We start from the raw sequence: 18,449 nt of genomic DNA, 5'->3' as shown, positions 1-18,449 counted from the left end.
AAATTCAGGCTTTAAGTCTACCTGGTTGTAAGAACTCACAAAATTTGACTTCTCTAGGTTTCAAAGTCAAATATTTTGGGGATTCATCTTACTTGCACAGGCTCCCCAGTGTGATAGTCTGTTTCTCTTTCTTCTCTATGCCTGCAGCTCTCTCTTCATGGTCAGTCACAGTCCTCACCGCATCTCTGCTCTTCCTTCCCTCTTTGATGTGGCCTCTTATCTACCTTTAGTTGTGGAGTTTGTTTTGTCAGTCCTCAGGTCATTTTCTGGCCTTACACTGATGTGAGTGCTATCTAGCTGTATCTGTGAGAGGAGGTGAGCCTAGGGTTCTCTTTCTCTGCCATCTTGGGCCCCTTTTCAATTAAAGTAAATTAAGATATTTTAAAACAGGAAGCAGAAACTGTCAGTGAGTGCCTCTAAAAGAAGGGTTATTTCTGGAAGGTTCCAAATGGGCCAGGGGAATGGAGTGGGTCAGGACATACTTGTGAGACCTAACAGTTATGAAGAGACTGAAGAACAACTACTCAAAGACCAAGGATAACTCTCTCCCCACCCATTAACAATGCCTGCCAATCAGCTTAGTACTCTGTGAAAGCAACCAAAGAATTAACAGAGAGTATTAGAAATGTAGGAAATTAAGAAGAATGGCTTTGAACGACATCAGTTTAATCTTGGAAAACATCATTTGAACTCTTATAAAGGGATTGAAAATAAACTTTTAATTGAAGTATAATATACAAACACAAAAGCTCAATATAAAAAGTGTACAGTTTATTAATTTTCACAAACTCAACACACCCATGTAACCAGCATCCAGATTAAGAAAGAGTGCATTATCAATACCCCAGAATACCCCGTTGTTATTTTTTAAATGTCAAGTGACAGTGTGGGCCTGTTTCTGGGCTCTCTTGGGAGGGACTGACATCGTCACAATACCGAAGTCTCCAATTTTTGAACATGGTCTATCTCTTACAAAAGGAAGATTTATGATTCAGCAGCCTCCCTGGGAAATGCAGGAAAATCAGGAAGAGATTGGCTGAGCTCCTCAATTTCTCTGGGGCTTCTAAAAGTCCCTCAATGAAGCAGATGTCCCACCTCTTCATATGACCCAGGGGGAATGTGATTGTGCTCTTTGTCTTCGTGTAGTAAGTAAAGTTGTCACCTGGAGCCTCTGGTTCTAGTCACCACTCCATTATTCATCCAAATCACTGCAGGTGTTTGGTGTCTTTCCCTCTCCAGAGGACATCCTCCATAATTTTGTGTCACTTTTTCTCCAGCTCTTCTGCTAAGAATTTTAGTCTGATCCAGTACTTTTGGTGGCAGGGATGTTGGTCTATCCTCTATTCTTGCTGGTCACTTTGGAGTGGTACTCCTGGCTGTTCCTTGTGGACTTGATCTCCCATCCTGAGATTGTCCTTGAAATTTGTTCTTCATGCCTTTGTGTCTAAAAGGAAATCAGGGACACCTTCTTAACCTGGAATGCTTCCTCCCAATTCCCATGATAAAGTTTTCGACGTAAAGAAAACTAGGACAAATCACATAGTTTCTATCCACCAACCAATCAACTAGAGTTAACAACTGTTAATATTTGCCATTTTGCCATATTGGTCTTATTATTGAGATGTTGTAAACATGGACATCATTATATTTCACCCTAAGTATTTCAGTAGGCATCTCTGAAAAGTAAGGTCATGGGGTGCCTGGGTGGCTCAGTCAGTTGAGTGTCTGACTCTTGTTTTTAGCTCCAGTCATGATCTCACGGTTCATGAGATCAAGTCTTGCATCCAGCTCTGAGCTGACAGTGCAGAGCCTGCTTGGGATTCTCTCTCTCTCTCTTACTCTCTCGCTGCCCCTCCCCTGATCATCCTCCCTCTCTCTCTCTCTCAATAAATAAACTTAAAAAAAAGTAAAAAGGTCACTTCCCTACATGACCACAATAACTTTATCATCTCTAACAACAATTCTTTCATATAATCTAATATCTAGAAGTTACTCAAGATTTTCCAACTGTCCCCCAAATATCTTCATAGCTGATTTATTCATTTATTATCTTATTGTATGTCTCCTCAATCTTAAACTATCTTACCATTCATTTGTTGAAGCCACACCTTCTGGACTTGTCTGCTTGCTTCTTCATCCAGTGGTATGAGTTATTTTTCTATCCCTTCTCCTTCCTTTCAATCAGAAGTTAAAAATTTTGGCAAAAATTACCTCATAGATGGTGCTGTGTACTTCATATTTCATCATGTTAAAAGGCACATGAATCTAGTTCTCCCAATATTTGCAATGCTAAGTGTGATCATTGGGTTAAGATGATGATAGCCTGTTACTAGAATTATTACTTGCTTAGCAAGTAACCTGTGGGGTAAAATCTTGTGAATATGTAAAATACCAGTTTCCCATCAGTCTTTAACCTAATGCTTTTAGCATATTTTGTTGATCCTTGCATGAATCAACTATTTCATTAGGGGTTGTAAATTGATTTTCTAATTCTATTATTCCTTCAACATTTATTATCCAGCATTCCTCTATATATCAGACTCTCCCTCATCAACAAGGTTAATCTGATTATCCTGATAACTGATCCTAATGAAAAAATGGAATAAATATTTAATTACTTTCCTTTAATTACCAATTTTCAAAGTTAATGGTATAGCCACCACTACTGGTAATAAATGAGCTTATTGTTTTACTCTTATTCAAGTTGCATTGTGAATTTGTAATATAATATCACTATGAATTCTAAATACTTCAACCAATTACATTAAATATTTTTTGATCCTCAGTTTATTCCTGTTGACAAGCTTTTATAAGCCTGTGAAAGTTTCCTTACTTTATGACATAAGAAGATCATCCAGGCTCACCAGCTCATCAACTCACTAGCTGAACAATTTTCTTAAACTTACCAAGCTTCAGCATCCTCATTTATAAGATGGAAATAATGATACCTACCTCAGAGTATTAATATGAAGAATAAATGAATAAATGAATAGTGTTCATAACTGGCATTTAGTAGGCAGGTAATAAATCATAGTTATTATTATTGGTCCAGGTTCTGCCTTCAACAACCTTAGTGAACTTGGATAAGACATGTAGCCTCAGCTTCTCTATCTGTACAATGTGAGATTTGGACTATAAACTCTGAGGTCCTTTCCACTTCCAACATTCTGTGCTTCTCTTCTGTAATAAGATCAGTGGTTCTGTATAGGCTTGATGAAAACAAAAGCTAAAATAACAACAACAACAAACCAAGAAGGGCATTTATGAAAAACCCACAAATAACACCATATTCAATAGTGAAAGACTAAAATCTCCCTTTAAGATTAGAATCAAGAGAAGCATGCCCTCTTTTGTCACTACTATTCATCATACTGGAAATTCCAGCCGGAGAAATTAGGAATTGAAACAAGTTGAAGGAGCATTGAAGGAGTGTCCTAGAACTGAGCCAATGTATGAAGACTGGAGAAGTCTCTCTGCCATTCAGTTCCTGGCATTCAAGGAAACCTGTTAAAACATTATGTGAATACAAACTGAAAAAAGAGAGACTTCAGACATCACTTATAACAAAGATTAAAGACTTTACAGAATAATTTAGAAAAGTAACTAGGCAAACAAATAGCTGAAGCTTATAGCAAGGAACAAACAAACACTGAAGGAGTAAACAGTCTGATTTCCAGAGTTGCCACATTATAATATTCAAAAGGGTCAGTTTTCAAAAAAATATGAAGTACAAAAGGAAACAAGAAAGTATGGCTCATTCACAGAAGATATGAACAGAAATTGTCCCTAGGGAAGACACTGAACTTACTAGGAAAAGCCTTTAAGTAAATTGTATTTAATATTCTCAAACAACTTAGGAAATCATGAATAAATAGATAAAGGAAAACTGGAGAACAATTTGAAGAAGAATATTAATATAGAATAGAAATGATTTAAAAAAAGCCATACTGAAATTCTGAAACTGAAAATACCATAATTGAATGAAAAACTCACTAGAACATTTCAATATATTTGAACAGGAAGAAGAAAGAAATGGTAAACTTGAAGATAGAAAGTGAAAATATCCAATTTGAGGAACAAAAAGGAAAAACAATGGAGAAAACTCAACAAAGTCTAAGAGATGTGTAGGACACTATCATACTAACATATGTACAATGGGGGTCCCAGAAGGAAGGAACAGAGAGAAGGGTGCACAAAGAATATTTAAGGAAATTATGGCCCCATACTCCCCAAAATAAATAAAAGATATGTATCTACACACTCAAGAAGCTCAACAAATTCCAAGAAAGATAAACACAAAGAGACACATGAGACACATAATCAAATTGTCAATAGCCAAGGACAAAGAGAATCTTGAAAGTAACAACAGGTAAGTTGACTAAATATATAAAAGGGATCGTCAATAAAATTAGCAGTAGATTTCTCATCAGACACATGGAGGCCAGAAGGGAGTGAGATGACATTTCTTAATGTTCTGAAAGAAAAAAACTGGCAGCTGAGAATTGTGTTTATGGCAAAATTATCCTTCAAAAATGGAGGAGAAATTAGGACACTCCTAGATAGGCAAAAAGTAAAGGAATTTGTTGCTAGTAGAAATGCCATATAAGAAATACTTAAAAGTGTTCTTTGGGTTGAAATGAACAGACTTTAAGCAGTACTCAAAGCCATATGAAAAATATAGCTCTCCAGTAGATGTAACTACATAGGTAAATATAAAAGCCAACATTGCTGTATTTTTGGTTTCTAACTCTACTTCTTATATCCTACATGATTAAAAAACAAATGCATAAAACAATCACTGAGTCTATGTCATGGGTGAACAATGTATAAGATGTAATTTGTGAAAAAACAAAAAACAAAACAACCTAAGGAAGAAATGGAGCTGTATAGGAACAGAATTTTGTATGCTGTTAAAGTTAAGTTGGAACCAATTCAAACTAGATTGCCGTTTAGGTAATCTTCATGGTAACCACTAAGAAAATATCTAAAAATGATATACAAAAGGAAATGAGACAGGAGTCAAAATGCTACACTACAAAAAAATTAATGAGCACCAAAGAAGCAGTAATGGAGAAAATGGAGGAACAAAAAAGGTATAAGATATACAGAAAAAAAAAAGGTAAATGAAAAGGTCTTTTATCAATAGTCACGTTAAGTATAAATGAATTAAACTCTCCAACAAAAGGCAGAGATTGGCAGAATGAATTTTAAAAAACTATGATGCAATATTATTGATTAAAATAGACTCATTTTATTTATTTTATTATTATTATTATTATTATTTTAGTTTCAGGTGTAGAATTTAGTGATTCATCACTTACATACAACGCTCAGTGCTCATCACAACATATTCCCTCCTTAATACTCATCACCCACTTAACCCATACCCCCACCCACCTCCCCTCCAGTAACCCTGCTTGTTCTCTATAGTTAAGAGTCTGTTTTCTGGTTTGTCCCTTTTTTTTTCTTTTTTCCCCTATGTTCATCTGTAATGTTTCTTAAATTCCACATATAAGTGAATTCATATGGTATTTGTCTTTCTCTGCTGACTTATTTTGCTTAGCATAATACTCTCTAGCTCCATCCATGTCATTGCAAATGGCAAGATTTCATTCCTTTATATGGCTGAGTAATATTCCATTACACGCCCACACACACACGCCTTCAATTTGGCTAGTTGATAATGCTGCTACAAACATTAGGGTGCGTGTGCCTCTTTGAATCAGAATTTTTGTATCCTTTGGATAAATATCTAGTAGTGCAATTGTTGGGTCATAGGGTAGTTCTATTTTTAACTTTTTGAGAAACCACCATACTGTTTTCCAGAGTGGCCACACCAGTTTGCATTCCCACAACAGTGTAAGAGGGTTCCCCTTTCTCCACATCCTTGCCAACACCCGTTGTTTCCTGTGTGTTAATTTTAGCCATTCTGACAGGTGTAAGGTAATATCATTGTAGTTTTGATTTGTATTTCCCTGATGGTCAGTGATGTTGAACACCTTTCCATATGTCTATTAGCCATGTGTATATATTCTTTGGAAAAATGTTGATTCATGTTTTGTGCCAATTTTTTAACTGATTATTTGTTTTTGGTGTTGAGTTTTATAAATTCTTTTTATATTTTGGATACTAACCCTTTATCAGATATATCACTTGCAGATATCTTCTCCCATTCCAAAGGTTGCTTTTTAGTTTTGTTGATTGTTTTCTTCACTTTGTAGAAGCTTTTTATCTTGATGTAATCCCTATGGTTCATTTTTGCTTTTGTTTCCCTTGTCTCAGGAGACATATCTAATAAGAAGTTGCTATGGCCAATATCAAAGAGGTTTTGCCTGTGTTCTCCTCTAGGATTTTGATGGTTTCCTGTCTCACATTTAGGTATTTAACCCATTTTGAATTTATTTTTGTGTACAGTGTAAGAATGTGGTCCAGTCTTTCTTTTGCATGTTGCTGTCCAGTTTCCGAAACACCACTTGTCAGATTGTCTTTTTCCCATTGGATAATCTTTCCTGCTTTGTTGAAGATTAGTTGACTATATAGTTGTGTGGTCATTTCTGGGCTTTCTATTCTATTCCATTGATCTATGTGTCTATTTTAGTGCCAGTACCATACTGTCTTGATTACTACAGCTTTGTAATATAACTTGAAATCTGGAATTGTGATGCCTTCAGCTTTGCCTTTCCTTTTCCAAGATTTCTTTGGTTATTTGGGATCTTTTGTGGTTTCATACAAATTTTAGTATTGTTTGTTCTAGCTCTGTGAAAAAGGCTGTTGGTATTTTGATAGGGATTGCATTAAATGTGTAGATTGCTGTAGGTAATATAGACATTTTAACAATATTTATTCTTCCAATCCATGAGCATAGAATGTTTTTACATTTCTTTGTGTCATTGATTTCTTTCATGAATGTTTTATAGTTTTCAGAGCACAGACCATTCACCTCTTTGGTTAGGTTTATTCCTAGGTATCTTATGGTTTTTAGTGCAATTGTAAATGGTATCAATTCCTTGATTTTTCTTTCTGCTGCTTCATTATTGGTGTATAGAAATGCAACAGATTTCTGTACATTGCTTTTTTATCCTGTGACTTTACTTGATTTATGTATCAGTTCTAGCAATTTTTTGGTGGAGTCTTTTGGGTTTTCAATATATTGTATAATGTCATCTGCAAATAGTGAAAGTTTGACTCCTTTTTTGCTGATTTGGATGGCTTTTATTTCTTTTCATGTTTAATTGCTAAGACTAGGACATCCAGTACTATGTTAAATAATAGTAGGGACAGTGGAAATCTCTGTCTTATTCCTGATAGTAGAGGAAAAGCGCTCAGTTTTTCCCCATTGAGGATAATCTTAGCTGTGGCTTTTCATGTCCCCTCTATCCCTACTTTGTTGAGGGTTTTTTTTTTTTTTTAATCATGAATGGATGTTGTACTTTGTCAAATGCTTTTTCTGTATCTGTCGAGAGGATCATATGGTTCTTATCCTTTCTTTTATTTTTAAAAGATTTTTTTAATGTTTATTCACCTTTGAGAGAGAGAGAGTGAGCAGGGGAGGGGCTGAGAGAGAGGGAGATACAGAATCCGAAGCAGGCTCCAAGCTCTGAGCTGTCAGCACAGAGCCCAATGCAGGGCCCAAACCCACCAACCGTGAGATCATGACCTGAGCCAAAGTCGGATGCCTAACCAAGTGAGCCACCCAGGCGCCCCATATCCTTTCTTAGTGTGGTGTATCATGTTGATTGATTTGCAAATATTGAACCACTCTTGCAGCCCAGGAATAAATCCCACCTGCTCGTGGCAAATGATTCTTTTATGTACTGTTGGATTTGATTTGCTAGTATTTTGTTGAGAACTTTTGCATCTGTGTTCATCAGGGATATTTACCTGTAGTTCTCTTTTATAGCAGGGTCTTTGTCCAGTTTTGGAATCAGGGTAATGTTGGCCTCATAGAATGAGTTTGGAAGTTCTCCTTCCATTTCTATTTTTGGAATAGTTTGAGAAGAATAGGTATTAACTTTTCTTTAAATGTTTGGTAGAATTCTCCTGGGAAGCCATCTGGCCCTGGACTTTTGTTTGTTGGGAGATTTTTGATTACTGAAACAAAATCTTTGCTGGTTATCAGTCTGTTCATGTTTTCAATTTCTTCCTGTTTCAGTTTTGGAAGTTTATATGTTTTTAGGAACTTACCCATTTCTTCCAGATTGTTCAATTTGGTAGCATATAATTTCTGATAATATTCTCTTATAATTGTTTATATTTCTGTGGTGTTTGTTATTTCTCCTCTCTCATTTGTGATTTTAGTTATTGGGGTCCTTTCTCTTTTTAATAAGTCTGGCTAAGGGGTTATCAATTTTGTTAACTTTTTCGAAGAACTAGCTCCTGGTTTCATTGATCTATTCTGCTGGGTTTTTTGTTTGTTTCTGTATTATTTTTTTCTGCTTTAATCTTTATTATTTCTCTTCTGCTGCTGACTTTAGGCTTTGTCTATTGTTCTTTTTCCAGCTCTTTCAGGTGTAAAGTTAGATTTATTTGAGATTTTTCTTGCTTCTTAAGGTAGGTCTGTATTTCTATATACTTCCCTCTTATGACTGCTTTTGCTGCATCCCAAAAGTTTTGGACTGTGTCGTGTCCTCGTTTTCTTTTGTTTCCATGTATTTGTTTCCTCCTCCTCCTCCTCTTCCTCCTCCTCCCCCTCCTCCTTCATCATCAGCATCATCATCATCATCATCATCATCATCATCATCAATTTCCTGGCTGACCCTGTCATTCTTTAGTGGCATGTCCTTTCACCTCCATGTATTTGTGTTCTTTCCAAATTTTTTCTTGTGGTTGACTTCAGGCTTCATAGCATTGTGGTCAGAAAATATTCATGGTATGATCTCAATCTTTTTGTAGTTGAGGTCTGGTTTGTGACCTGGTATATGATCTATTCTGGAGAATGTCCCATATATACTTGAAAAGAATGTGTATTCTGCTGCTTTAGGATGAAATGTTTTTACTATATCTGTTAAGTCCATCTGCTCCAGGGTGTCATTCAAAGTCACTGTTTCCTCATTGATTTTCTGTTTTTGGGTGATCTGTCCATTGATGTAAGTGGGTTGTTAAATCCCCTTACTATTATTGTATTATAATAGTATTTTCTAGTTCCTTTATGTTTGTTATTAATTGTTTTATATATTTGAGTGTTTCAAGTTGGGGGCATAAATATTTTCAATTGTTAGATCTTGTTGGATCTAGTCCCCTTTATTACTTTATGGTGCCCTTCTTCATCTCTTGTTAGAGTCATTGGTTTAGGATCTAGTTTGTCTGATATAAGTATTGTAACTGGTTTTCTTTTGACACCATTTGCATGATAAATGTTTCTCTATCTCCTCACTTTCAATCTGCAGGTGTCTTAGGTCTAAAATGAATCTCTTATAGGCAGCATATAGATGGGTATCTCTCTCTCTCTCTCTCTCTCTCTCTCTCTCTCTCTCCCTCTTTCTCTCCCTTTTTTTAATCCATTCTGATACCCTATGTCTTTTGTTTGGAGTGTTTAGTCCATTTACATCCATTACTGATAGATATGTATTTAATGCCATTTTCTTTCTTTTTTTTTTTAACGTTTATTTATTTTTGGGACAGAGAGAGACAGAGCATGAATGGGGGAGGGGCAGAGAGAGAGGGAGACACAGAATCCGAAGCAGGCTCCAGGCTCCGAGCCGTCAGCCCAGAGCCTGACGCGGGGCTCGAACTCACGGACCGTGAGATCGTGACCTGAGCTGAAGTCGGACGCTTAACCGACTGAGCTACCCAGGCGCCCCTTAATGCCATTTTCTTATTTGTTTTGTTGTTGTTTCTGGAGATTTTCTCTATTCTTTCTAGTTTTTGTCACTTTTGGTCTTTCCTTCCACTCAAAAAGACTGCTTTAATAATTCTGGCAAGGCTGGTGTAGTGGTCACAAACTCCTTTAGTTTGTTTGTCTGAGAAACTCTTTACCTACAAGAGAGTCACTTTAGATCTAAAAACATGCATAGGTTGAGAGTGAAAGTTTGTAGAAAGAGATCCCCATGCAAATAGTAACCCAAACAGAACTGTATGACTATACTAAAATCAGGAAAAAATAGACCTTAATTCAAAAACTCTAATGAGACAAACAAGGACATAATATGTAGAAGAGTCAATTCATCTGAATAACAGCTAAGTTGTTTCCAACACTTTTGGTTATTATGAATAAAGTTGCTATGAAGAATCATGTCAAGGTTTTTGTATAAACCTAAATTTTCAATTCTCTTGGATAAATGCCCAAGATTGAAACTGCTGAGTCATATAGTTGTTTTGTTTAGTTTTATAAGAAAATGCCAAACTGTCATCCATAATGGTTATGCCATTTTACATCCCAACAGCAATTATGAATAATCCTGTTTCTCTTCATTTTTTTAATCTAAATAATCTCTATACCGAACATGGGGCTTGAATTCATGACCCCAAGATCAAGAATAACACGCTCTACTGACTAAGCCAGCCAGCCCCTTTCCCTGCATTCTTGGCAGCATTTGGTGTTGTCACTATTTTTATTTTAGTCACTCTAATTAATGTGTGAAGTTGTATCTTGTGGTGATTTTAATTTGCAATTCTCTAATGGCTAATGATAATTAAATATCTTTTCATGTGTATTATTTGCCACATGTAGAATCTCTTCAATGACGTGTGTCTCGCCCATTTCTAATTGAATTTTTTCTTACCTGCTGAGTTTTGAGAATTCCTTATATATTCTAGATAATAGTGCTTGTCAGATTTGTTGTTCACAGATATTTTCTCTAAGCTATAACTTGTCTTTTCGCTCTTTTAACAAGGGTCTTTCTTGGAAAAAGTGTCATTTTGATGAAGTCCAATTTTTCAATTTTTTGTTGTATAGATCATGCTTTTAGTGTCAAATGTAAGAAATTTTTGCCCAGCTCTAAATCCTAAAGAGTTTTTCTATTTTTTCCCTAAAATTTTACAGTGACCCTTTTTGAATTAATTTTTGTGAAAGGTGTGAAATTTAGGTTCAGTTATATTTTTTAACCTATGGATGTCCAATTGCTCCAGCTCTATTTCTCGAAAAGTTTATCCTTTTTCCACGGAATTGGTTTTGCTTTTATCTATCTATCTATCTATCTATCTATCTATCTATCTATCTATCTATTTTGAGAGAGAGAGAGAGAGAGAGAGAGAGAGAGAGAGAGAGAGAGAAAATCTTAAGCAGGGTCCCTGCTCAGCATGGAGCCTGTTGTGGGCCTCAGTCACACAAGCCTGGGATCATGACCTGAGCTGAAATCTGATTTCACTCTGAGCTGAAATCAAGAGTCAGACATTCAACCAACTGAGCCACTCAGGTACCCCCACTTTTGCATTTTGTAAAAAATCAGTTGGGCACATATGTCTGACTCTCTTTTTGGATTTTCTATTCTGTTCCATTGATCTATGTGTCTATCCCCCTGCTGCCAATACCACAGTCTTGATTACTGTTTATTTTTAAGAAGCTCTGTACTGGGGCACCTAGACAGCTCAGTCGGTTGAGTGTCCAACTCTTGATCTCGGCTCAGGTCATGATCTCATGGTTCATGAGTTTGAGCCCCACGTTGGGCTCTGCGGTGACAGTATGGAGCTTGTTTGGGATTCTGTCTTTCCCTTTCTCTCTGCCCCTTCCCACCAAAGTAAATAAATAAACTAAATAAAAATTTTTTAAATAAATAAAAAGCTCTGTACTAACTCTGTGCTGTGAGGACTGAGAACCATTGCTGGGGCCAGAAAAGCAGTTTGAGGAGACTGACTAGTACAATTATCTTTCTAAAAAATTTTAAATGTTTATTTATATTTGAGAGAGGAAAGAGAGAGCATGGGTGGGGGAGGGGCAGAGAGAGGGGGAGTCAGAGGATCTGAAGTGGGCTCTGTGCTGACTCAGTGAGCCCAATGTGGGGCTTGAACTACAAACTATGAGCTCATGACCTGAGCCGAAGTCAGGTGCTCAACTGACTGAGCCACCCAGATGCCCCGTCTCCAGGTACACCCAGAGAAGTACAGTGAAAAGCATGCTGTACTTAGAGGCAAAGACCTGTGTTTTGTAGTTTTAGTGCATGAGGATGTGGTGAGGTAACCAAATCTTTTAGCCTGAGTCTCAATTTTCTCATATATGGCGCTGGGATGCTAATACATATTTAATCTACCCTTCTGTTATACTTGAGTATAAAAGGAAATATAGAGTCTGTAAGGTTTAGACTAAACCAAGTATTCAAATACAAAGGATTATTATTTGAAGGAAAAGGAAAATGAGATCCAGAGAGATTAAGGTCCTTCTTACCCAAGGTCACTTTCTATTTTATTTGGTGGTTTTGGCAAGAAAATTTCAAGTTATTCAACAAATACTTAGAGAGTACATTCTGTGAAAAGTCCCTGGGACACAAACACAAAAAGATACAGTCCCTGTCCTTCAGAATCTTTCTATTTAGTGGGGACATGTAACATTTTTCAAAAGTTAAGTGAATTAAAATTTAATTTGTATTGAGAACTCTTTTAGAATTCCAGGACCCTCCTAAGTAGATGGATCCATGGGGCAATAAATCATTGTTCTGACATCTTTGTAAGTCACCAACTACATTCTAAGACTTTCACGGGATTTTGCACACTGACTTTGTAGAGCTAAAAGGAAAGAGGGAGGGTTTCCCTGGAAAGAACTAAAAACATTCCTAGGTTCACATACTTCCAACCCCTTCCCAGCTCTTCTCATCCACATTCCAAAATTTCTTTGCCACTCATAAATTAAAACAAAGTAAATACATCCCATGGATCCAATTCAGAATCCTGTATTGGGAATAAAAAATGCATTTGCCTACCTCAAGTGGTGCAGAGCCTAGTGAAAGAGGGCAACCCTAACGGTAAGCCTACCTCCTCCGTGTGCTTCCAGGTCTCATTTTACAAACTGATTTCAGGCAAGGTCTGTCTTTAATATAAGTGCAAATGGAGTAGCTTCAGCAGTTAGTGGAGGACTTGATGTGCAGCATTCCTCTAGACAGCCTGCGCTGAAGAAAATCTCTGTTGGAGGACAAAGGCTATTATTATGTAATCATTTTTACTATTATTAAATGCTATTTGGTGTGTTCAGAGTGCAAGGCATGAGAATAAGACAAAACACACGAGAGCAAAACATGCTCCAGCACAACAAAATCAGAACCCACTTCCCAGACTCCCAGCCGGAGTGATGCTCAGAAGTAATTGCAAGTACCATGCCAGCCATTGGCGAGGCTCTGCCGCCCCCAGGTGGCTGAAGTCCTTCTCTGACAAAGTCGCTGGTGCTCCTGTTAGGATTTTTAGTGTTAGGATTTTTAGAACTGTGGAGTAGATGGTTGGGTAGGGAGATGGGTGGATTCATTTAGTAAATACTGAACTTCAACTATTCTTCCAGAATAGTGCCAAGTGCTGTTAGGAAGTGACATTTGAGATCTCAGATCTGAAAATTGCATTGGCATTACATAAGGCAAGGGCTATGGTCAGGCTGCCCTGTGCTTTGGTTCCAGAATAGCGGGGGCAGTGACAAAGATTGGGGAAATGACTTACGGTGATGGGGGCAGGACTTCCCAAATATGCTTCATTCTCCAGGGAGACAAACATAACTCTAGCTAACCATAGCCTATGAATTCAAATCCATTGGGTCGGGGCATCTGGGTGGCTCAGTCGGTTAAGTGTCTGACTTTGGCTCAGGTCGTGATCTCTCAGTTCGTGAGTTGGAGCCCTGCGTCAGCTCTGTGCTGCCCCTTCCCAGCTCATGCTCTCTCTCTCCCAAAAATAAATAAACATTAAAAAAAAAATCCATTGGGTCAACAGGTGAAAGAATACAGAGCAGGTAAATGCAGGCTTCAGATACACCCTAGAAGAAGTATAGGGCAAGTTCTAGGTGGGGGCATGGAGGGAGAGTAGGCAGAATTCTTTGCCTCACTGAAAAACAAAGTGAGACCGATTAAAAGAACAAGATACCATATTTAATATGGTTGGTCTTCAAAGATGATGACACCCAGGATTAGTAAGTCATTATACTATTGATGGGTATAGAAGTTGGTACAATCCATTTGACAGAAATTCCACAATTAGGAATTTATTGTTCAGAATTACTTGGAGGGGTATATGGAGAAAAGAGCAGATGATGAGACCAGTGCCATTTGTTTCACCTGGGCTTAAATAATGGCGTCACAGACACTTCAGAGCTGAGGAACTCCTTGTTCCTCCTTGAGGAACTCCCTGAAGTTGTCTCTGCAGCTGAATAACTATTCTTAGTTTCTTTTGGGATTCTGTAAAAGCCTACATAAAAATCCCAACCTTTTGATTTCCTTTGAACTCAAACATGCATTTATCGAGCAATCCGTGAATGCAGGACGTTGGCTGGGCTGGGGAGGGTGCAATGCAGGGATAATTTAGATCTGCTTCTTTGACCTCAAAGACTTTAGTCAAGAGGGTCGACTTGTAAAAATGAAATGCAGTAATTCAATGAAAAATGGCTGTAATAGAACACTGTGGAAATATGGGATAGGGAAAATACAATATAATCTAATTGAGGAAGGGGTGGATTCCTAGCAAACGTGGCATTTGAGCCTTGAAACACAAGTGGATTTTGATAGGTCTGGGAAGTTCAGAGGGAGGGAAGGTTGGTGTCTCTTCCTTTAGGTTGGAAGAGCATGAGCTGTTATGTTAGTATATCTTTATGGGCACCAACAAGGTGCTGTGTGTGATAGAGAAGCATAAGAATCATGATAAAGCGGAGATACAATACATCCCTGAGAAAAAAAAAATCATATAATAGTAAATGATATTTAACTTAATACTGTGTGATTAAGTTTCAGAACAGTCCACAGACAGAGTCTAGAGGTGAAACAGAGATACAGGCAAAATACTATTTTTGTTTTGTTGTTGTTAGTGAATTAGTCACCTTAAAAATATTTCAGTTAATCAGTAGGAGAAAGTACGAGGCATAAGATATCCATTACTTTTGCTACTGTTTCTCTTCTAAGCTTCTAGATTTTGTAAAAAGTTTTCATTTTTAATTACATGAGGAATTAATATATAATACACTCTTCTTTGGAAAAATTCAAGGGATAAGGAAAAAATTAAAGAGAAAAATTCTCCCTTCAAAATCTCTTCTTTCCACCCAATCTCATTCCTTTTCCTAGAAGCAAGCACTGTTATCAGCTTGCTGTGTTTTCTTCCAGAAAGATTTCTGGAGTATTCATGTAAATATTTAACTGTGCTATGATTTCACATAAATTGATATGTATTTTTCTGCACTTTAAAAGATATTCAATACCCTATTTTGGATATTTTCCTATGTTAGTACATAGATCATAAAGTACACAGAGTTAAAAGTCATTCTTGGTAACTAAAATTCCACCGTAAGGATATCCTTTGGCTACTTCACCAGGTCCATTTGGGTTTTTTTTTGTTTTTTTAAGCTTCTTTACTTAAGTAATCTCTATAGCCAACATGTGGCTTGAACCCACAACCCCAAGACCAAGAGTTGAACGCTCTTCCAACTAAGCCATCCAGGTGCCCTTCAACACGTCCATTTGGATGATCCATGAGAGCCGCTAAGGTGTTACCAGATTTATATAAACACACAAAAAAGCAAAAAACAACCCAACCCTGGGTCTAACAAACTGACATCGTATTTGAACCTCTCACTTACAGCCTTTCACGCAAATTTGGGAGAACAAATCTCTGCAACCACCAAAACCTATCAGGGAGGTTCTGTCTGCAAACCGCAGTCTGTGTTGGAGTGATACCCCCAATCTATAGTTTATGCTCCCCTGTCCTCAGTTTCCTTGGCTTTTGATATTCAAAGGCAAGCATGTCCAATAAAAATACAAACAAAACAGATGAACAGAAACAAAACTTTTCACCTAAGCACCCGCTCCTATAAAGGTGGTTTAACTTTCAACCACATCATGAATTGAAAAACAAAATCCAGCCCCTCTTTTGACTTGTCTGTTCAAGATTCTAGCTGTCTTTCACTGAGGCTCATGCATTAAGGTGGAATGAAAGGTAGTGGGGCAAGGAAGCCCAGGGAGGGTGGGACCTCAATTAATAAGGCAAATATAATCCACTCCAATGGGAACATTTCCCCCAAATTAGATATAATTTATGAACCCCATTTTAATAGTTGCCCAGTATTCTAACAGTATTTTAGAATGTTCTTTTATAAACAAAATGTACCATTCTCTTATATTTTTTTATTATATTATAGATAATGATCCATTACGGCTATCTTGGGACATATCCCCCTCTGAATTTATGTTATATAACTTATAAAATAGTATTTATAGTACGTTAAGGGTTGTTACATATTCCAAATTGCTTTCCAAGTAGTTGTAATCATTTGATTCTAGAAGGCTGCTAAGACACTGGTAGAGCACATCCAAGACTCCCCCACCAACCTTGAAAAAGTTGTCTGGACTAGCTGTCCCTATTTCCTTGGCTCTTGGTCATTCCTCAACTCACATGGTCTGGATTCTGCATAAACCACTCCACTGAAACTGCTTCTGCCAAGGATCCTGTTGCTAAATGGAAGTTCTCAGAAGCATGTGACAGCCTTAGACTCTCCCCCTCCAATGAAGCTTTCATTCTCTCCTGGTTTTCCTCTCCCCACTTTCAGTCTTCTTTGCAGGTCCCTCCTCCTCTTGCTAGCCTGCCATGTTTCCTAGGATCTGACTTAGGCCCAGTGGCCTTCAACTCTGAAAGCTCTCCTCAGGCAATCTCACACTTCTCTTCTAGATTCTGACGCCTCCTACACCTCCCTCTTCACCTCAGCTCTCTCTGGGGCCCTGCATCCATCTGCTCACTGGACAGGCCCCGCCAGTAGTAGTTCCAAGCCCATCTCAACAGAACAATGTTGAAACTAAACTTCTCTTTCTCCACCGCCCCTCCCAAACTCCTGTATTCCCCATCTCACACCACATGCCAGGGGCTCCAGCCAGAAACATGAGCATGATCTCCTCCCTCAGTCCTCACATTCAGACAATTTCCCAGTTTTGTCGATTCTAATTAAATGTCTCTCAACTCTGTCCACAGGCCCCATTGTCCTCTGCCAGTATGAGTCCAGGTCTCCATCAATCCATGCCAGGATTTCTGGAACAGCCTTCTCACTTGGCTCCCTGCCTCTCAGTCTTGCTTCCTTCCTGCCAACCCATTCCTGACATTGCAAGGAGAGCTTTCTGAAATGCAAATCTAATTATACCTTTCCCAGCTCTGAACCTTGCAGTATTTCCCCATTGCCTCAGAATAAAACCCAGGCCCTTTGCTTCCTGAAGCAGAGATATGGGTGCCTATGGATTTTTTTTTTTTAATTTTTTTTTTCAACGTTTTTTATTTATTTTTGGGACAGAGAGAGACAGAGCATGAACGGGGGAGGGGCAGAGAGAGAGGGAGACACAGAATCGGAAACAGGCTCCAGGCTCCGAGCCATCAGCCCAGAGCCTGACGCGGGGCTCGAACTCACGGACCGCGAGAACGTGACCTGGCTGAAGTCGGACGCTTAACCGACTGCGCCACCCAGGCGCCCCATGGATTTTTTAAATTACCATATGGTAAACTTATTCTTGGTGGTGTACAGTTCTAAGAATTTTAAGTTTTGTTTATTTATTCTTGAGAGAGAGACAGAGAGTGTGAGTGGGGGGTGAGGACAGAGAGAGGGAGAGAGAGAGAATCCCAAGCAGGCTCTGCGCTGTCAGCACCAAGCCCTATGCGGGGCTCGAACTCACACATGTGAGATCATGACCTGAGCCGAAACCAAGAGTCGGACTCTTAACGGACTGAGCCACCCAGGCGCCCCAACAGTTCTAAGAATTTTAACACACGTATAGAATCTGAGGCCACCACAACTCTCCATCACTCCTATTCTCTCATACATACTTTTAGTCACGCTCTCCCCATTCCTAACCCCAGACAACCCACCCATCTATTCGCCATAGCTTGTTTCCATAGTTTGTCTTTTCAAAAAAAAAAAAAACGGGGGGGGGCCGTCTTTTGAACAAAACAAACCCAAGCCCCTTAAAGTGGCTTTAATGACTACCTAGCTCTCCTCTCTCACTTCCAACATGTGCTCCCTCCCAATCGCTGCAATTAGACGGAACGATTTCCGGTTCTCTGGGAGTGGGAGCGCCCAGCTTTCTTCACGTGGGGGGGCCTCCTCCCCGCCCTTTTGGGTTGGGGAGGGGGGGCTCCTCTGTGCCCACGGTGCCTAGTGCTTCCCCCACTACAGCACTTCCACGCGGCTGCGACTGCCACGCTACTTGTCCATGTCTTCCATCACATAGCACCCTCCAGGCACCGCCACACGCCCAGCTTCCACCGGCCGGCCGAGCTCTGCCACATCCCAGCCCTCGTAGCTCCAGAAGTCGCGCGGGCGTCAAGACATTCGGAGCCGGCGCCTGCCACGGAGCTTGGAAGCC

General features: G+C 38.7%; 1 long non-coding RNA gene across 1 annotated transcript; it reads right to left on the bottom strand.

Annotated features, from left to right (window-relative positions):
* Positions 1–757: 757 nt before the first annotated feature.
* LOC122239215 lies at positions 758–18,360 on the bottom strand. The gene is made up of 3 exons (XR_006218169.1): positions 18,071–18,360; positions 12,904–13,050; positions 758–1,444 (listed from the first exon to the last, which is right to left on the bottom strand). It is a non-coding gene; the product is annotated as an uncharacterized LOC122239215 (long non-coding RNA).
* Between the last annotated feature and the right edge of the window lie 89 nt (positions 18,361–18,449).

This window comes from Panthera tigris, chromosome B3, assembly GCF_018350195.1.
Source record: "Panthera tigris isolate Pti1 chromosome B3, P.tigris_Pti1_mat1.1, whole genome shotgun sequence".
Classification (NCBI taxonomy): domain Eukaryota; kingdom Metazoa; phylum Chordata; class Mammalia; order Carnivora; family Felidae; genus Panthera; species Panthera tigris.
This window is presented reverse-complemented; position numbering and strand designations above follow the sequence as displayed.